This window comes from Neopsephotus bourkii, unplaced genomic scaffold (genome assembly GCF_033783945.1).
Source record: "Neopsephotus bourkii isolate Nb327-2 ecotype Australia unplaced genomic scaffold, CSIRO-AGI_Nbou_v1 NB_1245, whole genome shotgun sequence".
In the NCBI taxonomy this organism is placed as follows: Eukaryota; Metazoa; Chordata; class Aves; order Psittaciformes; family Psittacidae; genus Neopsephotus; species Neopsephotus bourkii.
In genome coordinates, this window is record NW_026901730.1 from 268313 (window position 1) to 293082 (window position 24770).

The 24770-nt window shown below is 39.9% G+C and overlaps 1 long non-coding RNA gene across 1 annotated transcript in view; it reads right to left on the reverse strand.

Moving 5' to 3' along the window:
• Positions 1–24770, reverse strand: part of LOC133218315 (uncharacterized) — a 145095-nt gene that overhangs the window by 50461 nt on the left and 69864 nt on the right. The window lies entirely within an intron of this gene.

The window sequence follows — 24770 nt, forward strand, 5'->3', positions numbered from 1 at the left end:
ACTAGCCTCTCCTTTCACAGAGAGGATTATGATCTGGGAATTATCCTGGGAAGGCTTGCTCACATGTTTTTATTTGTTTCTATAGCCACCTTTCTGTTTCTTCAGCTTTCCAGCCAAGTAAACGCCTTTATGTTCTCTGGAGTGTTTCACAACTAGAACACCTCAAAATACTTTGATAGTGCCACTTTTTTTCTCCTCTTCATATCATAGGGAAAGAAGGAGCCCTCATACCCTTAAGAACAAGAGAAACATTTCATAGAATTGGAAGAGGAAATTTCACACTGTAATGACATGTCTATATACATGATGTTTCGAACAGGACATGAAAATCTCTACTGTTCTGATCCTTATTTGAAACACAGATGGAAACCTCACAAGAAACAATAGCTTCTTTCTATGAAGAAATGTCCTGGGTTCAGCAGTAGCAGTCATTTTTAATCCTTCTTGGTAACTGGTGCAGTGCTGTGGTTTTGACTTTCGGCCTGGGAACAGCGTTGATAACACTGATGTTTTTAGTTACTGCTCAAATGTTTAGTGTGACCAAGGACTTTGTGAGTCTCATGGTCTGCCAGGGAGGAGTGGAAGCCAGGAGGAAGCAGAGACAGGACACCTGACCCAAACTAGCCAAAGAGGTATTCCATACCACAGCATGTCATGCCCAGGGTGTAACTGAGAGTTACCTAGAAGGGCTAGATCTCTGTCGGTGTGAGGCAAGGTATCGGTCAGCAAGTGGTGAGGTGTTGTATTCTCTTCCCTTGTTATTCCCTTTATCATTATTATTATTGGTGGTAGCAGCAGTGGTTTGTGTTATACCCTAGCTACTGGACTGTTCTTATCTCAACCCGTGGGAGTTACATTCTTTCAATTGTCCTCCCCATCCCTCCGGGACTGGGGGGGAGGGAAGAAGTGGGGGAGTGAGAGAGAGAATGTGTGGCTGACTGGGTTTAAACCACGACAAGCAAGATTCCTGGAAAGTGAAAATCAAGCAGTGAAAAAAGCCAGCTATAACTGCCAAACTTGAAACACATGGCATAAATCATCCCACACGCTGGAAAGCTAGCCTCTCCATTCCACTTGTGTAAGAAAAGGGACAGACAGCAGAATGAAAACTTGTCATAAACCAGAAAATAAACTTGCTTTCTACATTTCACTGCATCAAAGGATGGGGTTAACAGTCACCAGAAAATGCAGGGGTTGTAAGTCTCCTCGCCTGAGAAGTTAAGGGAATTACTTGACCAAGGAGGGAAGCCAAACAATTAAGTCTGCTTTTATAGCTGCTGGCTTATTGCACATGAATCCAGACCAAAGAACAAAGTAGACTGGATTACTAAGCAAATGACAGATGCTGGAGAAGCATTTTCATTCTGTTTCCTATTTACTGGAGCACCTCCTTCAACAGATTCTGCTTCCCCAGACAGAAGCTCTAGGGAGACACTTTGTTTCAAGAATGTTTTCAGAGTTTCATTTTAACTCTTTGTTATTTATAACCAGATTCACTCCTACCTACCAATTAACTGTTCTTTAAATTATGGATTACCCCAAACAAAATACATTTTAAAAATATGTGAATTAGTTTCTTGCATAGTAGAAACTTATACTGTTCTACAGACTGCTTCTGAATTCTTTCCTTGATGAACATTTCCTATTTTATAACTGATTGACAGTGTATGAATAAATCTGTTTACTCCAAATGCAGACGTAATGGTAGCTCTTGGGATCATAGTTTTCAAAAATTGTGTTTATTAACTGGAGTTTCAATGCTTGCAATCAATGAATAACTATAGTATCAATCCCAAATATATGCAATTATATGCAATATTTGGAAAAGAAACAAAAACTACTGACACTTGAGTTAACTTGTGAAAAACTGCTAGTAAAACCTACTGACATTTGATAACCCTTTGCCTGGGCAATTGATCATTGGTCATGAAACATCATCACAAGCTCCAAATAACATGATGCATGTAAGTCACCTTTCTAGCAATAATTTGTCACCTGATACTATGGTTTCTGGTTTTGCAGAATTAAGATAAAGAATATGTAACAGGCTGCTGACTTTGATGCTATGAAATCCTTGATTATACAAGCAAAGATGCAGCTGGACAATTTGCTCTTCCTCTCTTCAAGAACAAACTTAGTAAAAAAATTATTAAATAACAACAGTTTTGTGAGTCCTTTCTACATTATTTTTTCCACATGCACGTTACTTACCAATCCAAAAGGTAACTTCTTTCTCAGCAAGACTGCATCTGCTCCAGGGGCTTATTTCTCAATCAAAATAACAGCTATACATAATATCACTATTATTCACTATGCAAATGATTCTGTTCTGACAAACCCAATTTAGTGAGAATAAGTATTTTTGTCGAACTAATTACTTCTTTATAAATAGACACTACTTGCATTGAACCAAACATTTAAAAAAGAAGATTAAACCAGAAAACCTAATTTTGACCACATCTAACGATATACCTGCTTCGTATTTATCCTGCAACTGACTTTTATCCACAGAGAAGCCATCCCAACTTTCAGTGATGTGTAAACGGGTTTTCAAAATTTCTTGAAAGTTGCGACAGTATTTTGCGCATCTGAATCACTAAATATTGAAAGTGTGCATTGGCAAACAAAGAATTGTTGCATTTCAGAAATGAAGAGGTTTACCTACCTACATCAAATTAAAGCGAAACATTAGGGGGGCACAGCTTTTAAAACACATCATCAGATCTTTTTAAATTTGGATAAGAATAACAATATGCATAAGGAGACTTTTACTTTTTTCTCCTTTTTTCATCTTTGTCTTTTCTACAAATTAAATCAGAGTTGGATTCTGAACAGCAACAGGCAAATTCTGAAATCACTTGTTTAAAGAAAAATCAAAATACGTATCAAAAGGTCTCCTAAATATATATAGACCCAACCATAAAGCTTCATATCAGATAAGCTAATTTCTCTTTTCAAATACCCATTGGTTTAGGTTATTGATCAAGCTGGAAACAGAGTAATTCATTCTACTGGGACCTTTCTTGGGTCACTGCACACAGTGTGACGATCTGTGATTATAAAGTGCTACCCATCAAATCCTGATAGGATGCTCTTAAACTATCATAAAAGGAAGGTCATCAGGCCTCCAGTCCTGAGGGTCCATACTGTCCCTTCTTCCTGCCCACTGCTCCTTTAATCACATATTTTATGTTCCTCATACACAATTATGTATTGCAGACTGGCACTATATACAACCATGTAACGGGCTTTGGTGGCTGTTACTATTCAGGAGCTTTCCTCACAGTAAGAAAAGTCTGTAGTCTGTATGGTTTATATATGAGTCTTCTGGACTTCTTTCACTGTCAGGATGGCATAAACAACAGAAAATCCTAGTTTGGCCATGTGCTGTTATCAAATATTTGTAACTACAAAATACAACAGGTATTTTATATTGTATAATTAATTACCCAGAAAACTAATAGTCAGCATGTCTACCACCTGCAACTAGGAGCCATTTGCATTTTATCATCTCCCATTTCAGTATGATTAATTTACCTTTTTGAAATTCACTTACATTGGGAAAAAAAACAACAAAAAACCAAACAAAACAAACAACTAAAACAAACAACAAACCTTCTCAGTCACTGGATTGTATATTTGCAAACATGGGGCTTTGCAAACCTGATCTCATAGTGACATAATTATAATATTGGTTTCATGACTCATTCAGTGATTACATGCTAACTGGCCACTCCTTGTCACTCACTATTTGCCAACACAGTGCTTACCTAAACCACAATGTGCTGTCCAAAAAGCACATGCTGTTAAAAATGCTTTAAATTAAATCATGAAGTTGCTCCTTTCTTTTTTTAACATCCCTGTGCAATTTCTGCATGCGTAACATGAATAGTGAAGTTGCACATCCTATAAATTGTAAAATCAAAACAGTATTTGGTTTATTTTCACATCCTCATTATATTTAGCGGCAGATTTAAGAAAAAAAAACATTAAAAAAGACTAAGTGCCTTCAGATCTGCACTGACTTTGGAGGAAGAAAATTCTTTCTTCAAACTTTCTCCAAAGACAAAGAACTGTTGTGATTTAAGCCCAGCCAGTAACTTGGAATCACTCAGCCGCTCGCTCACTCACCCCTTCTTCCTCCCCCCACTACTGGAGGGATGGGGAGGAGAATCGAAAGAATGTAACTCCTGTGAGTTGAGATAAGAGCAGCCCAGTAACTAAGGTATAACACAAACCCACTACTTCTACCACCAATGATAACAATGATAATGGAAATAACAAGGGAAGAGAATACAACTGCTCACCACCTGCTGACCGATACTGAGCCCAATCCAAGCATCAATCGGGTCATCTTAATGCCATCCCTGAAGTTTGTTACCACAAAACTGACCACAAAGGGTGAGATGCTCCCTCGAACTGACATAAAGCTACACATACCCATTTCCTGTTGTACTACTGAAGAAGAGAGGCTTGAGGGGAGAAAGACACAGACTGCTGTGGCCTTTATCTAATCACACCATCCTTGCTCTACCAGATTTCTGTCTACCACATTCCCAGTCCCCACAGGAAAGTGAAGTGGGTTTTCTTCACTGCTATAATTTTTTCCACAATCTTGAACAACAGAACCACAAAAAGAAGCCCCAGGCCAAGGCCCTTCCCTGAGGTGTTTCAGAACCTTCCTTCTGTGTGAGGCCACATGAATCAGCCCCACAACATTCAGACATTACACAGATCTCGAAGCTTTCCAAAATAACTGATACATGGAAGGAGCACAGAGCAGACATTTCATAGGCCTTCTAAAAATGATGATAATTTTTATTTATCTCCTTTTAAGTTTTTAATGAATAATTGATACTGTCCCAATTATAGATAACTGGCTTATCCAAAGGCTTTGGAACTCATCTAAAAGTTTCTTTCTCTATTTCAGACCTTGAAAATTCTGTCAGTAAATATGATTTATAAAATTAATCACTGTAATTTTGAATGATTGCCTAAGATCAATGTTCTACCATATGAAGCCCAAAGTATTAAATTAAAAAAAAAAAAATCAAGTACAAGCCTATTCTCATGACATTTACAGTACAGCTTTGCAATCTGAAGATACTTGGAAAGTTGAGGTAACAACATAAAGTTCAAATAAACAGCAAATTTGGGTGCATTTTAGAAATTAAATTCAACTTCCTGTAACTAATAAACCAAAGCCAAATTAGAAAGAACATAAAAATAATCACAGAATTAGAGAACCGTTTGGGTTGGAAGTGACCTTAAATATCACCTAGTTGCAACTGCCCTGCCAAAGGCAGAGACACCTTCCACTACACCCAGTTGCTCAAAGCCCTGCCCAACTTGGTCTTGAACACTTGTTTAAATTGTACTTAAATACTGATTTTTTTAATATATTTTTTTTTTACCATTGTCCTGGTTTCAGGTGTAAGTTATTTTTCTTCCTAGCAGCTGGTGCAGTGCTGTGTTTTGGTTATTTTGTTATAGCACTTTTTGTTATAACACTTTTCAGTTGCTCATGCTCTGCCATGAGGAGGGGCACACGAATCCAGGAGGGAGAAAGCAGGATCTGATCCAAATTAGCCAAGGGAGTATTCCATACCACAGCATATTATGCCCAGTATATAAACTGAGGGGAGTTACCCAGGAGGGACCAATTGCTGTTTGGGTCAGGCTGGGTATCAGTTAATGGGCAGTAAGCAACTGTACTGTGCATCACTCGCATTTTCTGAGCTTTCATTTCCTTTTTTTTTTTTTTTTTTTATTTTAGTTATTAAACTGTTCTCAACTCCACCTACAGGTTTTACATTCCTTTGATTCTCCTCCCCATCCCATCCGTGGAGGGGGAAGGGAGGCAAGTGAGCAGCCATGTGGTGCTGAGTTATCAGCTGAGTTTAAACTATGATGCTATTGAGGCAAATAGCTGCTTGTAAGACCGTTTAACTTAAGCCAACTTATTAGTTGCATGTAGTTGCCATGCACACAGTTTGATCTACACAGTAGTGTACAATTGCAAAACTAATGCAACTTTGCTACAAATGCACACTGACAGCTACAGAATTGACATTCTTTGACAAAAGATGTAGATTATAGACCAACTTCCAGTGTTTTATTTAGGTTTAGTACCTTCTACTCAGCAACTGTAAGGGTGGTTGAACACTACTAGCTTTGCTCAGAGAGGTTGTTTCCATCCTTCGAAACAAGTCAAAATGGAGATGGGCTCTGGATAAGCTGCTCTAGTTGATGATATTTTGAGTTGCATTTAACTGGACAATCTCAACAGTTCACTTAGAATTAGAGAGTGGTTGAGGTTCTAAAAGAACTCTCAGAAACTCAGTTGGGGGCAAAGGAGACTTCTGTGTTTTACTGACTTCTAAAAATGATGTCAAAGAAATAACCTTTTTTATTATTTTATTTTTAATTAATTCCCTTACATTCTTCTAGAACTAGCACTTCTAGGGACAACTAATGTTACTGTAGTGAGACCAGCCTTTATATTTGAGATGCATCCTATGACGATATTTTTATCTTCACTTACGACCTTAAAATGAGCCTGACTTGCATTACAGTATAGTAGAAAATCAATGGGGTAAAAAAAAAAAAAAGAAGAAGAAAGGCAAAAGCCGGATGTTGGAAAAAAACCCACACACAAAACAACAAAAAACGTACAAGGGAAGTACTTCCTCTTACATTTCTATTTTTAGCACTAAGCTTGACATGACCTTGAATTTCCCATGATATAATCAGACACAAATATGCACATTTACTGATGGGATTTTACTGATTACTGGGGAGGAGGGATCTACTACTTTGTACTCCTCCATTGTACAGAGTAGCTTTGTACTCTGATTATACCATTACAGTGTTCAAGACACTTTTTTTTTTTAAATCCTAAAAACTGATGCATTCCATGCTTAAAAATATTCCACGCTTAAAACTACTTCTCATTTAAATATACTCCACTGGCATCGTATCTAGTATATAATGGTTCATTTTGTATATAATGCATTACAAATGAAATATTAACCTACAGAAGACACAAGACATGAGACTGTACTAAACAGACGAATCAGTTGCCACTCTGACGGAAACATTTTGCAGCATATGTAACCTCTGATTTTTTTTTCCCTTTTGTAAATGCCAAGCAGACATTGAAATCACCATTATTCTCTATAATGAGGTTTTCCCATACTGAAAAACATACAATTACAGCACAAGAGTATTTGTTATTAAAGAAAACTAGAACAAAAGAAATATTTCCATGCAATACAGTATGCAGAGCAAAGTGATTGTTGATACTAGCAAAATTCTGGTGCTGTTCAAATATAGAATCATAGAATAGTTAGGGTTAAAAAGGACCTCAAGATCATGAAGTTCCAACCCCCCTGCCATGGGCAGGGACACCTCACACTAAACCATATCACCCAAGGCTATGTCCAGCCTGGCCTTGAACACTGCCAGGGATGGAGGATTCACAGCTTCCCTGGGGAACCTATTCCAGTGCCTCACTACCCTAACAGGAAAGAATTTCCTCCTTATATCCAATCTAAACTTCCCCTGTTTAAGATTTAACCCGTTACCCCTTGTCCTTTCACTACAGTCCCTAATGAATAGTCCATCCCCAGCATCCCTATTGGCCCCCTTCAGATACTGGAAGACTGCTATGAGGTCTCCGCACAGCCTTCTCTTCTCAAGGCTGAACAGCCCCAACTTTCTCAGCCTATCTTCATATGGGAGGTGCTTCGGTCCCCTGATCATCCTCGTGGCCCTTCTCTGGACTTGTTCCAACAGTTCCATGTCCTTTTTATGTTGAGGACACCAGAACTGCACACAATACTGCAAGTGAGGTCTCATGAGAGCAGAGTAGAGGGGCAGGATCACCTGCTGGTCATGCTCCTTTTGATGCAGCCCAGGATACGGTTGGCTTTCTGGGCTGTGAGCACACATTGCTGGCTCATGTTCATTTTCTCATCATTTTTTAGGTGCACTGGGCTGTGCCAGGAGGGCACGGGAAACGGTCCTTGACCCAGGAGGGGAAGTGCAGGCACAGATGGAGCCCATGCTGGGACAGGGGCTGGGCATGCTGGGGACGGTGGCAGAACCATTGTGTCCCACCAGGGGTAGACTAGGGAACCCCCACCGTGATGAATCAGTGCTGTCTGCGTTGATGACCTGTTAAAAATTGAGTCTGGAGGAATAAAGGGTTGGTTAAAGAAGGAAACACTTCCAGAGCAGACATGTTTCCTGGCCCTGGGGATCAATTCCCAAGATCTGGAGTACATCCTTTTGTATTACAAAATGTTATTGTATCCAAATGCAATTTGTCATTCGTGAATTTTGTGACATGATAATGAGTATGTAAATGATGATAAGTCATGCTTGGCACCTGTTGTATAGGTATATTCTTAATGCATACAGAAGCTGAGATAAGCTTAAGCAATGGCTGTCTTGCCTTAGCCCTTTGCAGGACATCTAGTATCTCTTCAGACGGCTGGAATGAAACAAGAAGCTGGCTCCAGTGTGCCATTAGGGTAGCATGTAGCATTGATGTATGATGCTAAAGCTGTTTCCCTGGAACTCATAGGAACCAGACTTGAGCAAGGAAGGTCAAAGTGAAATGAAAGCAATAGTGCTCATCTCAAGCTTTGTTCACAGTTCTACAACAGGAGCATAAGTTGGAATTGGGATGGTTGTTAGGACCTTGCTCCTTTCCAATGTGAAAATAATGAAATGAGGAATAACACTTTAAAGAATCTGGTGTTCTCTCTTGTAAGAGAAACAAATGAAGACAGGAATCACATTCAAAGACCTATCTCTCCATGCATTCTTCTGTTCAGAAGAATGCCTTTTTGTTTTTCTTCTTTCAAGAGCACTGTGGAGAAAGTGGTGTCTGGCTCTGTCCCAGTTCCTCAGGTGGTCCCACTTGGATTCCCTCTTCCAGGGAAGGGTAACCATGAAGTAGACATAAATGCTCTTCTAGAACTGAAATCAGGTCTCAATAAGAGCTTTGAATCCAGGTAAAAACTTCTCTTATGTGTTCATGTGAAACTGTGAGCCTTGAGACTTTTGTTTGCGTTTCATGATGATTTTTATGATGGTGCATTTCATTAAGGAACTTAGAATCATAGAATCCTTTTCATAAGAATATTTTTCATTTCCCCACTTAATGCTACAGATGGGCTGAAGAATAAAAGATAAGTTCCTTATTCTTCAGCCTAGCTATAGACACTTCTCAGGTTTGTATTTAAATAACACAAAAGGTTCTTCAAAAATGTAAACAAAACCCCAATTCTTCTCCGCTGTAAATATCACCCACATTTGACTTAGCTTTAAGAGTCATTAACTTTTGATCTGATCTAAAAACATTCTTTAAAAGTCAAGGGAAAGGTCTATTGCCCAGCCCTGTTCACCAATAAAGATCATTGTACTGAAGAACAGCTAATCAAGCAGAAGCCAAAAGAAATTCAAGGACTTACAGTAGCAAGAATCATTTAGCGATTCTCTTACTTTTAAACTCAAATATGTGGACTGCAGCTCATGGTTCATCAATTCAAACTCAGTTTAGTAGCTCATAGTCTATTTACATTAACATAACCTAACCTTTCTGACACACTTACAGGATACGTCCTATGGCTTTTGATTCAGAGAAAACTCCAGGAATAAACTTGCCAACAAAGTTTTCAAGCTGACAAGCAGGTATTCTTTATTGCGGCGTCGGGAGACACGGGGGATAAATCCTCCTAACGTGTGTCCCCGTATTGCTATACAAGCCACCCTTATATAGTCCCTGGGCATACATACATATTCATGAGGCTACGTATGGATTACATCATTTTCCAGAGAGTTCCCCGCATGCGTACAGAATTGTGGTGGTGGTCTCTGAGGGTCGTTTACTTCTTCCAACAATCTTCATCACTTCTGGCAGCCTTTGAAGCACGTGCAGTAGATGCTCATACCAGTTTAATTGGTTCGTTAGCACCAGAGACATAATAATCCTCCTATCCTCCTACTTATCAGTTAGTTTAACTGTAGCCCATCCTGGACACCTGCCATTCTCAGATACTCCTTATCCCTGTGTCCTGTTCTTCTAGACTGTTTTTCTTAAAACTAGGCCAACTATAACGATTTATCTTGTGAGAATTCTCAGTATGTTCTCTAGTTGTACTCTTTTTTTCTCTATGTATCATGCACCTCAGTAATTTTCCATTGCTACTGTTACAAAGCCATCAAACTTAACATTACTTAAAATTACTTACAAAAGTTTCTATATCCCATTTTGTGATTTTGTGCCCCTTTGTCTCACTTTCTAACTCTGGTTTTGTGTGTTCAGCTTCAAGTATCTGTAGGGATTCAAGTGCGGTTCTTAGTAAGAGAGGCTAATTTTGCAAACAGGTAATTGTTTAAGCATAGATTATCACTATACAACAAAGCGTTTTTTGAAGTTACTTCTTCAGACATTCTTATTGCCCAGTAAGCCATTTTGTACTGTCAAATGAACACAATCCAAGGTACAGCACCTACAGGTCTTACGGGCTATAACAAAGGAAATGAGATAGGAAATAAAAGTACTCTGTTAACAGAGGCTGTCTGTCTGCAGGAAGCTTATTCATGTATATTAAGAACAAAACACTTCTGATACTACCAAAAATGGGATGCTGGTAGAATAGAATGTAGTATTTTGGACACCTCTCCAGGAACATTCACTTTCAGTTGGATAACTTACGTGGAAGCAGAAGATTCATGCTACAATATCAAGAAATCACCCATGCCCCACCTAACTAGGGCTACTTAAAATTCATATATGCTCCCTAGAAGGCAAGAGAGTGATAGAAAGTAATTTATTCTACCAAGATGAATCACTGTCATGAATTTTGACATCACTGAGAGAATCCAGCTCTGTGAACCACATAAACAGATACCCAGGCATCAGGAGTACCTGCATCTAAAGACATACTACAGCTCAAGATCAGAAGTTATTCAAAGACCAGTTCTAGCTGTAGTGCTGCATGTGCAATATGTGCCAAAATACCCCTCGTCTAGTACAATCTTCAACCTACTGGGAAACTAAATAGGCATTATTTATGGCATCCATTCTATTTAATTTCTGTTTCATACTGTTTGCCTTTAACAATAACAAATATGCTTCAGTCTCTGTGAAGTCACTAAGGCTCTGATCCTGAGAAATATAAAGTGTTGATCTCAGGATCAACAGTAACAGCAACTAGCAAGATGCACATACGTGCTGAATGTTGTCTTTCAAAGCTTACAACTTCATCCATAGGTATGGTTTTTTTCATGACTTGCAAAAATTAAGAGAGAATCTGGGTATGATTATATGGAGTTTTTAGTCATAGATGAGCTAATCTCAATTTAGGATCATAGACTCATAGAATAGTTAGGGTTGGAAAGGACCTTAAGATCATCAAGTTCCAACCCCCCTGCCATGGGCAGGGACATCTCACACTAAACCATATCACCCAAGGCATCGTCCAGCCTGGCCTTGAACACTGCCAGGGATGGAGGATTCACAACGTCCCTGGGGAACCTATTCCAGTGCCTCACCACCCTAACAGGAAAGAATTTCCTCCTTATATCCAATCTAAGCTTCCCCTGTTTAAGTTTTAACCCGTTACCCCTTGTCCTTTCACTACAGTCTCTAATGAATAGTCCATCCCCAGCATGCCTGTAGGCCCCCTGCAGATACTGGAAGGCTGCTATGAGGTCTCCACGCAGCCTTCTCTTCTCCAGGCTGAATAGACCCAACTTTCTCAGCCTATCTTCATATGGGAGGTGCTTCGGTCCCCTGATCATCCTCGTGGCCCTCCTCTGGACTTGTTCCAACAGTTCCATGTCCTTTTTATGTTGAGGACACCAGAACTGTACACAATACTCCAAGTGAGGTCTCACGAGAGCAGAGTAGAGGGGCAGGATTACCTCCTTTGACCTGCTGGTCACACTCCTTTTGATGCAGCCCAGGATACGGTTGGCTTTCTGGGCTGTGAGTGCACACTGCTGGCTCATGTTCATTTTCTCATCAACCAGCACCCCCAAGTCCTTCTCCGCAGGGCTGGTCTAAACCTCTTCTTTGCCCAACCTATAGCTGTGCCTGGGATTGCTCCAACCCAGGTGTAGGACCTTGCACTTGGCATGGTTAAACTTCATGAGGTTGGCATCAGCCCACCTCACAAGCGTGTCAAGGTCCCTCTGGATGGTATTCCTTCCCTCCAGCGTATCAACCGAAGCACACAGCTTGGTGTCATCAGCAAATTTGCTGAGGGCATGCTCAATCGCACTGTCCATGTCAGCAACAAAGATGTTGAACACAACCAGTCCCAACACCAATCCCTGAGGGACACCACTCGTTACTGGCCTCCAGCCGGACATTGAGCCATTGACCAGAACTCTTTGTGTGCGGCCATCCAGACAGTTTTTTATCCACCGAGTGGTCCATCAATCAAATTGATGGCTCTCCAATTTAGAGACAAGGAAGTCCTGTGGGACAGTGTCAAACGCTCTACGCAAACCCAGGTAGATGACATCAACTGCTCTACCCCTGTCCATCAGTTCTGTAGCCCCATCATAGAAGGCCACCAAATTGGTCAGGCAGAATTTCCCCTTAGTGAAGCCATGCTGGCTGTCACCAAGCACCTTGCTGATTTTCCTGTGTCTTAGCATGCCTTCCAGAAGAATTTGCTCCAAGATTCTGCCAGGCATAGAGGTGAGACTGGTCTGTAATTCCTCGGGTCATCCATTTTCCCCTTCTTGAAAATGGGGGTTATATTTCCCTTTTTCCAGTCATTAGGAACTTCACCTGACTGCCATGATTTTTCAAATATGATGGCCAGGGCTCAGCAACTTCAGTCAGCAGCCCCTTCAGGACCCGTGGACGGATTTCATCAGGATCCATGGACTTGTGCACGTTAAGATTTTTAAGATTGTCTCGAACCAGTTCCTCTCCTACAGTGGGCCCAAGGTCTTCATTCTCACAGCAAATGCAGGCCAGTTTAGCTCTGTAAGGTAAAAGCTTAAAGTTGTGAGTATGCATCCTTGGAGACCCCAAACCCCAGATGGACAAGGCACTGTACCACCCAATGTAGTTGATGCTGCCTTTATGGGAGGATTAGACTAATTCATCTCTAGAGGTCCCTTCCAACCTCAACTGTTAGGTGCATTTCTGGTTTTCTGCTGTATAACTGAGGTTTTTTTGTTCTCTGTAGGGGAACATGTAAAATTAGACATGATCTTTGCAGTGTGGCTGCTGTTATACATATAGGAAATGTGATGAAGCAGAGAAGTAAAAAAATGTAGATCATTAACAACGATAGATAAAATTTTATTGTGTGTTTTATTTGCATGTGTTTACCTCTACTGGTTTTCAAAGTCAAAGATTTTTAAGGGGAGAAATCAATGTTATCTTCTCAGTGGCCTGTGACAGGACAAGGGATAACAGGTTAAAACTTAAACAGGGGAAATTTAGATCGCATATAAGGAAGAAATTCTTTACTGTTAGGGTGGTGATGTACTAGAATGGGTTGTCCAGGAAGGCTGTGAATGCGCCATCCCTGGCAGTGTTCAAGGCCAGGTTCAACGAAGCCTTGGGTGGCATGGTTTAGTGTGAGGTGTCCCTGCCCATGGCAGGGGGGTTGGAACTTGATGATCTTAAGCTCTTTTCCAACCTTAACTATTCTATGATTCTATGATTCTTTGATTCTATGATTCTATGATTATAGACTGTTAACAGTCATATTTACATGAAGGCCACACCACCTGTTTAACACACAGCCTAATTTTAACATACTCAACCTTGAATCTAAAATAAAACAATCAACAAATTTACCATTGTACCAAAAGGCACAGTTATTAGTACAGGTTTTAGAAATTACATTGAAAACTAAAAAATGGATATGTCAGTAATATTCTGCAAAGCAAAAGTGTGCTAGTATTGGAAGTCATATTAATTTTCATAATTGGTGTCATTTTGTTCAGTATTTAATACTAAAAAGAGGAGGAATGTAATTAAAAAGGTTGATGAGTGTGATTTATGGAGAACCCAAGCATTTAAGTTGCCTGATTATAATGTTTTAATGTGAGGTCTTGATGCTAGTCCATTCTTTTTTTTTTTTTCTTGAGTTCTGTAACTGCAGGCTTGACAGTTACCTTGTGAGTTGGATAAATGTCTCAGTGAAAACAGCATGACCTCTATAAACACAATTGAAAGAGGGAAATTACGGATTCTGGCTAGTCACTAATCACAATAATATTCTTTCACATGGCCTTTCAGTCTACTAGTGTAATGTACTCTTGGGCAATTCCTTCTTTCTCCAGGTATTTCAGATGCTCTCTAGTTAATGTGCAGTTTTAACAATGTGTGTCAATTAAGTGGGCATTAAAAGGAAGACTTACACTGTGTCAAATCTTAGCAAAAAGGAGAGTTCTGACTGTTCTGCTGTTTCAAGAGTTTAAACATTTTTAGCCTGTTTTTCATACTGAGTTGCACTAATTTAAAGCACATTACACTTTTTTAAAAAATTGGAATAGTTATGATTTTTTTAAAACAATGCTTGCCAGACTTGAGAGTGAACTATTTTATTTACTGTTCACTTCTAGAGATGTCACTATACACTTCATGGGTTTTTTTTATTTTTTTTATTTTTCCTGATACTAAAAGTCTCCCATTCCAAACTTTCCTGTCTTCAGTATGTGACTAAGGGCAAAATGAAAGGTTTTAACAGCATTCATCAGAAAAAAACCACCCCGCACTGTTCAGATGTAGTTTGAATTTCTTTTTGATGCCTGAAGTTACAGCATTAATACAGGATTATAACCACCTTGCTTCTGGATCATGTGTGGGTTTCTGGATTGGGCTTTGTGCAGAGGTTTGCAGCCGTAATGGGTGAGGATTTGTACTGATTCTTAGATAAAGAGCACGTTTCTGGGTTAGCTTAAACCATGGACCAGCTGTTGTTATATCAGGCTAGTGTGGTATCAGCAATTCTTAGAAATGTCTCTTCTAATTAGAATGAGAAAGGTCTAGGGATTTGAAATACAGAAGCTAGGAAGAGGCACCTTCCTTCCTGCTCTCTTAACAGTTTCTGATTTTTCTGTTATATTTCTGTCATAATGACTCATAAGCTATGAAACCTGGAGATAAATAAAGTTACTGGAGAATCTCCAGCCACCAGATCAAGCTCAGACCTTTCACCGAGGAGGTCTGTCAGGAAGTGCCCAAGACTTTGCTTAGGGAAGGCTGAGCAATTACCAGCAATAGTAAGAGGTAGAAGAAGAGGTAGAAGTTGGGGGAGGAAGAGCAAGCTATTCCTGCAGTACCTCTTTTAACAATAAGGTAACAATAACATCTTTTACAGATTAGCCTCCCCCAGTGAAACCTGGAACTCTGAGTGCATCTTCTTAGTATCATTATACAAAATGAGTATAATGAAGCAAATGAGGATACTCGGATGGAAGAGGTTGTAGGGAAATATATAACCAGATGGGCTGGGTTCCTCTTTGTTTGATACTGATTGTTGAAACCAGACAAGAATTGTAAAATAAAAATTAGGAGAGAGTTGGTCCCTTTCCAGTCTTTAAGTGCAAAGAAAATGGAATGGCAGCAGCTTGAGCTTTCACTTTGTAACCCTTTTATGTTGCTTAAAACAGCTACACATTTTGCTTATTTCTAGATAAAGGTCCCATCCAACCCAAACCATTCTTTGTTTCATTATATCATGGTGATGATTTAGTTTCGAAATGCACTTAACCTGTCTGTTTCCCTTTTTCTAGTATATTAGAGAAAATGGGCAATCAAGGAAGGAATGAATTCTGTGATGTGAGATTACGCCTGTAGGACAGAAACTGAATAATCGAATCATAGAATGGTTTGGGTTGGAAGGGGCCTTAAAGATCGTATTTCATGAGCAGGGACACCTTCCACTAGACCAGGCTGCTCAGTGGAAAATGCATAGAATACTCTGAATTGGAAGGGACTTTCAAAGGTCATCTAGTCCAACATCCCTGCTATGAACAGGGACATCTTCAACTAGATCAGGTTGCCCAGAACCACATCCAGCCTGACCTTTGGTCTTCCTATGGACTGCCTCCAACAGTTCCAAAACTTTCCTGTACTGAGGACTCCAGAGCTGGATGCAGTATTCCAGATGGGGTCTCAACAGAGCAGAGTAGAGGGGAAGAATCACCTCCATGGCTACACATCTTTGGATGCAGCCCAAGATAAAATTGGCCTTCTGGGCTGCAAGTGTACATTGCTCACTCGTGTCCAATCTCTCATCCACCAGCACCCCCAAGGCCTCCTGAGGGGCACTCTCAATCCCTTCATCCCCCAGCCTGTACACTGAAGGATACTAAATACTTATATTTCAAAATGAAAGTCAGTTGAAAATGTCTGATTGGACCAAGATGACTTGGGGAAGAGAGAGAAAACATTTATTTTGTTCATATTTCTCTGCATATTTTAGTTATGAGTACCTTCTGGCTAGCTTGGGGCAGGTGTCCTGTCTCTGTTTCCTCCCGGCTTCCCCTCCTCCCTGGCAGAGCATGAGGCTCAGAAAGTCCTTGGTCAGAGTAAACATGACTTAGCAACAACTAAAACCACTGGTGTTATCAGCTCTATTCCCAAGCTGTTCTTACATATATATACATCCACATACACACACAGGTAGAGAGAAAGGGATAGGCTCTTAGTGCAAGGACCAATCCCTATAATGCTGCTGAGTCCATTCAGTCCATGATGTCAGGTTCCATCTCTTGTAACAGTCTTTCAAGGAAGGAAAGGCTGTGTACAGTGTTGGATCATTGCCTGATGATGCTGATTGTTCCTTCACTGCAGAACTCGTCTGGTTCTATCGAAGTTCATTCTCTGTTGGGATGATGGTCAGGGGGAAGTCAGGGCCAGTTGCTGGTGACTTGAAGACATCTAGTTGATAGGCTATAAAAGTATTACACAGCAGGCAACAGCATAAAATTGAGTTCATTGGTTGTTTTCCCCTAAAATCAAATCCCCTTGAGGTATACATCGGACTTCCCCATCTTCCCACATTACCCACTAAGTATCTCCAGGTCCCCGAGCAAAAGCAATCCCACGAGTGGGCTTGCCTTTACCTGAATCAGGAATAACCCAGACTGTCTTCCCGAGCAAATTCTTTATAGGCACCACAGAAACTTTGTCCCCCTCTACAGTATGTAAAAGTTCTGACTGGGCTGGGCCAGCCCTGTTGGCAGATCCTCTGGTGTTGACCAACCAGGTGGCCTTTGGTAAGTGTGTATCCCAATGCTTAAAAGTTCTCCCACCCATTGCTCTCAGTGTAGTTTTTAACAGTCCATTGTACTGTTTGATTTTCCCAGAGGCTGGTACATGTCAGGGGATGTGATATACCCACTCAGTGCCATGCTCTTTGGCCCAAGTGTCTATAAGGGTGTTCTGGAAATGAGTCCCATTGTCTGACTCAATTCTCTCTGGGATGCCGTGTAGCCATAAAATCTGTTTCTCAAGGACCAGGATAGTGTTATGAGCAGTGGCATGGGGCACAGCATACGTTTCCAGCCATCCGGTGGTTGCTTCCACCGTGGTAAGCACATGGCGCTTGCCTTGGCAGGTTGGTGAGAGTGTGATATAGTCAGTCTGCCAGTCCTCCCTATAGTTGTACCTCAGCCATCGTCCTCCATACCAAAGAGGCTTTAACCATTTGGCTTGCTTAATTGCAGCACATGTTTCATACTCATGAATAACCTGGGCAATAGTGTCCATTGTTAAGTCCACCCCTCGATCAGGGGCCCATCTATATATTACTTCTCTGCCCTGATGGCCTGAAGTGTCATGGGCCCACCAGGCCAAAAATAATTCACCTTTATGTTGCCAATCTAAGTCCATCTGAGTCACTTCAATCTTAGCAGCTTTATCCTCTTGTTGGTTGTTCTGGTCTTCCTCAGTGGACCGACTCTTGGGTATATGGGCGTACCATCACCACTAGGTTCTGCACCTGGGCAGCGATATCTTGCCACAGTGCAGCAGCCCAGATGGGTTTACCTTGCACTGTCAGTTGCTCTGCTTCCATTGCTGCAACCACTCCCACATGGCATTTGCCACCATACATGAGTCAGTATAGAGATAAAGTACTGGCCACTTTTCTCGTTCAGCAACGTTCAGGAACAGGTGGGTGGCTTTCACCTCGGCAAACTGACTCGATTCACCCTCTCCTTCAGCAGTTTTTGCAATCTGTCATCGAGGACTCCATACAGCTGCCTTCCACCTCCGATGCTTTCCCACAGTACGGCAGGACCCATCAGTAAACAAGGCATGCTGGTTTTCACTTTCTGACAGTTCATTATATGGTGGGGCCTCTTCAGCCCACACATCACCTCCTCCTCTGGTGACATTCCAAACTCTTTGCCCTCTGGACAGTCCATGATCACTTCTAGAATGCTTGGATGATCGGGGTGCCAGGAGGATCTGTGCTTCAGTGCCAATCACTTCCGAAGCAGCTCGAACCCCTTCATAGGCTGCCAGTATCTCTTTCTCAGTTGGGGTATAGCTGGCCTCAGATCCTTTGTATCCCCGACTCCAAAAGATGAGGGGTAGACCTCAAGTCTCCTCTGGAGCTTTCTGCCAGAGGCTCCAGATAGGACCATTCTCCCTAGCTGAGGTGTAGAGCACATTTTTTACATCTGGCCCAGTCTGAACTGGTCCAAGGGCTACTGCATGAACTACCTCTCATTTAATTTGCTCAAATGCTTGTTGTTGCTCAGGGCCCCATTTAAAATCATTCTTCCGGGTCACATGATAGAGAGGGCGTACAATTGAACTGTAATTTGGGATATGCATTCTCCAGAACCCCACTGCACCCAAGAAAGCTTGTGTTCCTTTCTTATTAGTTGGTAGACACATTGCTATTATCTTGTTGATCACATCTGTGGGGATCTGTCTACGTCCATCTTGCCATTTTATTCCACAAAATTGAATCTCCTGTGCAGGTCCCTTGACCTTACTCCGTTTTATGGCAAAACTGGCTTTCAGCAGGATTTGGATTATTTTCCTCCCTTTCTCAAAGACTTCTTCTGCTGTATCACCCCACATGATAATGTCATCAATGTATTGCAGGTCTTCTGGAGCTTGCCCCTCCTCCACTGCAGTCTGGATCAGTCCATGACAAATGGTAGGGCTGTGTTTCCACCCCTGGGGCAGTCGGTTCCAAGTGAACTGGACAGCGCTCCAAGTGAAAGCAAACTGTGGCCTACACTCTGTTGCCAAAGGAACTGAGAAAAATGCATTGGCAATATCAATCGTGGCATACCACTTGTCTGCCTTTGACTCTAATTCATACTGAAGTTCTAGCATGTCTGCTACGGCAGCACTCAATGGCGGTGTGACTTCATTCAGGCCACAATAGTCTACTGCTAGTCTCCGCTCTCCGTTAGACTTTCGCACTGGCCATATGGGGCTATTAAAGGGTGAGCAGGTCCTGCTGATCACTCCTTGACTCTCCAGTCTATGGATCAGCTTATGGATGGGAATCAGGGAGTCTCGTTTTGTGCGATATTGCCGCCAGTGCACTGTTGTGGTTGCAATTGGCACTTGTTCTTCGACTTTCAGCAACCCCACAACAGAAGGATCTTCTGAGAGACCAGGCAAGGTGGACAGCTGCTCAGTTTCTACTGTCTCCAAAGCAGCAATACCAAAAGGCCATTGGTACCCTTTTGGGTCTTTGAAGTACCCTCTCCTGAGGTAGTCTATGCCGAAGATGCATGGGGCCTTTGGACCAGCCACAATGTGGTGTTCTTTCCACTTCCTCCCGGTCAGGCTGATTTCAGCCTCCAGTGCAGTCAACTCTTGGGATCCTCCTGTCACTCCAGAAATATAGATGGGTTCCACCCCTTGACAGCCTGGTGGCATCAGGGTACACTGTGCACTGGTATCTACTAGAGCCTTATACTTCTGTTGGACTGATATGCAGACTTCCAGGGCTTCAGGAACCTTCAAAGCAACCTAGAATCAGCAGGCAACTTGAAAAGTTTGCAGCCTCTCCTTGGGCTCACACACTAGCCTCAGACAATTATAAAAATGTAAACACAATAGCAATTTTTCCAGCTTGCTTCTAAAGCACATTTCCATTTTAATTTTGTTTGTTAGGCATTGGCTGCTTGCAGTTTGAACCATTGTACTGTGAGGGTAAACAATGGGAGATTCACTTCAAAACTGCACTCCTGATCTAAAGCAAAGACTTCATGAAGATCCACTATCCTTGTAACATATTAAAGAGATTTAAATACTTATACCAAGTTTTCATGTTAGAGTTAAGAATATATTTGGATTTTTACTTGAATATTCAGCAGAAGTGAAAACCACAGAAGGTATGGACTACCATTCAGTCCACAGACCAGCCAGGCAGCCAGTTTAAACCCTTCAAGAAAATCTCCAAGACTGCTAATTCAGAGACATCTTCACTGCAGACAGGGAGCCAAGTACGGTAGCAGTATTGGAAGAAAGGTGCAACTTAAAAATAAGGACATAGGCAGAGATAGGTAAAATCCTACCTTTCCCCAGTAAACTTCTCCTTACTTTATTTGAAGTACATTTTCTTCTCTTTCCTGAGTACAGTTTTACCTTGAAACGCCTTTCAACTGGTCAAAACAGCAAGACTCTACTTTTACAATATACAACAGTTGAATCTATTTTTTTTCATGAACAGTTGGTCTATTTTTATGACATGGACCAAAACAAGAAGCTGAAGAGTGGCCCAGTACTTTGGGGGGTTTTTTGTTTGTTGTTTGTTTTTTTTTGGGGGGGGGGGGGTATTTCTCTTGATCTTTTGATATTTTAAAGGCCTAGTGATATTTACTGTAAGTTTTGTGGGGTTTTTTGTCTGACTAATTGTTAGCAATGAAACTACAAATACAAACTTTACATTTAGAAGGACTTACTTAGGTATGTTTTATGTTATCAAAGCAAGGACTCCATGGTTCATTGTCTAGTCTTAGTCTGTAAAAGTGAATAAATTGGTAACAAACCTTATACCTTAAAACCACAACAGAAACAGACCTTTAAGCCACTTACAACACCCAACTACAGTAAGATTTTACACTAAATTCTTGTTAATCCTACTGAATTTCTAAGTTACTGGCAGCATATTTACTATGGCCAGGATAAAAATGCTCTATCAGTGGGAACTAAAATAATCTACCACCTAAAGTAATATTAATTAATTTTAAAATTATGATCTCCCAAACAGAAACAGACAAATCCTATCATCACTCCTGACTGCACTGTGTTTCCATGTTCAGGGAAAGCTTCCTTTATTTCTGTTAGCACATACCAACATTTGTTTTCCTGCACTGCAATCTGTGCAATTTGTATTGTTTCTCTGCTGCACAATTAAATTATTATTCTCTTTCCTGGATATTTTAAGACAAGGAGTTTCTATGTAATCTTAAGGAATAGATAAACCAATCCATTTTAAAATTAAGCATAGTAATCTCTGTTTCTAACAACCATCTGAGTTTTAACTTATTTCATAGTTAACATAATAAATTAAAAACTGATAAGAGAAAGGTTGTGTCCTGCCTGAAGGGATTTCTTGGATTGCCTTGACTGTGTTCATAGTTTTCTCAAAGGCTTTGCATCATGCATCTCACATGATAAGGTTTTTGCTTTCCTTACTAGTTAAACTTGATCCAAAAAAATCTCAGTTCACAAAAGATAGTAGCCAGTGTTGCAAGACTGAGCAATAGAGACAAGGTTTCTGGAATAGAGCAGGTCATACTAAGCAGGACTTCCGATTTTGTACTTTAGGCACAAGTACACATATTTAATTAACAGATACTGGATTGGCCACCTACCCTTTCTCTACAAGAACAATCATAGATTCATATTCATTTTTGCAGGTGCAGTAATGTAAGTTTCAGCCAAATGAAAATTCAGCGTTCATTATCTTCAACATACAAAAAGATTCATCTAATATTGTTGTGCCTGTTAAACTTAAAAATTAGAAGTAACTGGCTATTATTAATAAAGTAAATGTTTCTTGATACTTTTCATAAGAACAAATGTTACTTTACCAGTAACATTTATTATGTGTCTCCAAAAAGTATGAATTAAAGTACAATGAAAATTTCTAGTGGCCTAGAAAACTACTTTTCATTAAAACTTCAGCTTCTATTCTAAAAATTAACCTCCAAAAATTTAAATAGTTTTGTTTTGTGTTCTGAATGTATTGATTTTAAACTAGAAATGGAATCTAATTGCAGTGTATTCTTAATCTCTAAACAGAAGATCAGCACTGTAATGCAAATATGTTAGATGTAAAAGCTAACCAGAAATCCAGTTTTAATCTTGATGATTAAGTCCCACCCATTTTAGAAAATCTTTGTAAGCTTTTAAAAACTTAATACCATTTGTAAAAATTGCCTGTTTTTTTTAAATGACAGTAATTAATTATTTTCAAAATAATAATTCATAATAGCTGAATTTCTAGAACTCAAAAGACACTTTTAAAACTGCTGCTCAAGCTTTCACCACTTTAATCCAAGCTTTATTTTATTATAAGCCACAGCAAATGAAAGAGAAATACCTGGACAACACATGCACAGGGACACAAACATACACAATGACCTCCATCTTAACTTGAGGGAGATTCTAATGAAACAGTTAAAAAAAACGACACAGATGATATACAATATGTTATTTTATTTTTTCTCTTCTTCCTTAATGAAAACTGAAACAGGGTCTTGATTCTTTGCCCTTTGTGACACTCCCTTTCTCAGTTTATGAAATAAGTGAGTGAACGTTATGAAAGCTTCGCCCATGTTAGGATGTGAGACTGAGATCATACCATTATCCTGAATCTACAGATGTCCCTTTAAAAAATGTTGCAAACAATGGGGCATGCTGATCATTAGCAAGTTACTCCCTTCAGGCAGCAGGACAAGTTCATGAAGGTGAGTAGCCTGTAAACTTCAGTTTCTTTAAAAATGCCAGAAATTTCTGCAAATCACAGTCACATGAGGATTGTTTTAAGAAAAGTACCCTTTCTGCCACACACAGCTTCCCAACTAACAATAGCTGCAGTTCTGGCCTTCCTTACTCGGAGCAATGCTGTATTAAATAGAGTGACAGTAAACACTAAAATTATTGTTTCATGTCTGTTTTGGGCCTGTGATGGAAAAAAGATTCATCTGGACTCCATGGACAATACAAAACACTGACAAAATAGCTTGAAGTTTTCCTAGCTGCAAGGCAGCATGCTTTAAAAAACTAACAGCTAAACAAAGAAGCCCCACATCTTCTCAAATAACTTCACATTATTTTTTAGCATTGCTAATTCACTTTCTCTGACTGAGGGGAAAAAGTATTTTTCTCTTTTCTATTGGCCCCAGATGAACTATAGTAACTAAACAAAACTGGCCACCTAAAACTATCTTGCTCACCACATACATCCATCAAAGGAAGATTTGAATGTAAATTAACTGCATGCCAGATTAGCAGAAAAACAACCACAAATGCTCTTAGGACACACGATACAATAAACAACATATTCAGACACCCATCTAGCAATATTTGGAGGCATTCTGTAACAGAAATGAACATAGTACTGAGACAGCTCATGAGGCTTCATTAAAGAAGTTCGATTAATTCACAGCAATTGTGGATTTGTTGTCTTAAACAATCCACAGTGCCTCCATGGAGTATTTCTCAAGCCATGCAACATTTCATAGCCTTTCTCATTCTTTAACAGCAATTTATCAGGGAATTGCTCAAGCTACTACACTTACAGATTTGAACTAAGAGAAGACAAAACAACAAAAACCAAAACCACAAACAATTTAATCTTTATATTAATAGTTTTATAGCTTGTGCCTCTAAAACCATAGTTGATGACTTTTTAACTTTCCTAGATAACAAATTCCATGGTAAAAATTATCCTGTTGGTGTGCTATAACTGGAAAGCTAACTCTGTAAACACATTCATCATGTCTAAGAGGAAACAAAAACCCTGCAGAAGTAGAAAATACTTTACTAGAGAGTAGAAATGGGCATTTGTGAAACATGTTCAATTTTAAAAATAATTTTGTCCTTTTTATACATTTTGCAGTCACCAGTGGAAAATTCCTAGTATTTGTGAAGTTGTAAGACTATAAACCTAACAAAATAGGAAACATCTCCTCAAGCCCTCAATAAATATGGTACAGCTGCAATAATAATATTTTGGAATGAAAAGCTTGGCATATTCATCTTACAAACACCTTAAAAGATTAACAGTCATCACTATAATTACATTTTAATGTGCAATAATTAAGTACTGTTCTACTTGGCAGCTCCCAAGTTTAAATCAAGAATTATTTGGTATATTTTAGCATTGTTTACATTTAATTTTAGACTAGCTAAGATTGGTCGTGTGACCCTAGTACTAGGTCGAATAACAGACTTTCTAGTGTATTATGTGATTTAAAGTGAAATACCATCTGAGCTAAAATAAGGAAACTGAAAAGGAAAGAGGAAGCTAGTTCAGGCAGCTTCCAACGTTGATTGTACTAAATCAACTGAACAGAAAAGTGAAAAAAATTCTTCATAAGATATAGGCAGGATGTTTGTCCAGTTTTTCAAAATGATGCTCAGCTATAGCATGCACAGTTTTACCATTGTGCGATTTAATTCTCACTTTTAATGGGACAGCAGATGATTACATCTTTTCCATCAGTCCTTGAAACTAAAGATCAAAGAACAAGGGACATGCTTTTGTCATTTGAAACTTAAGCCA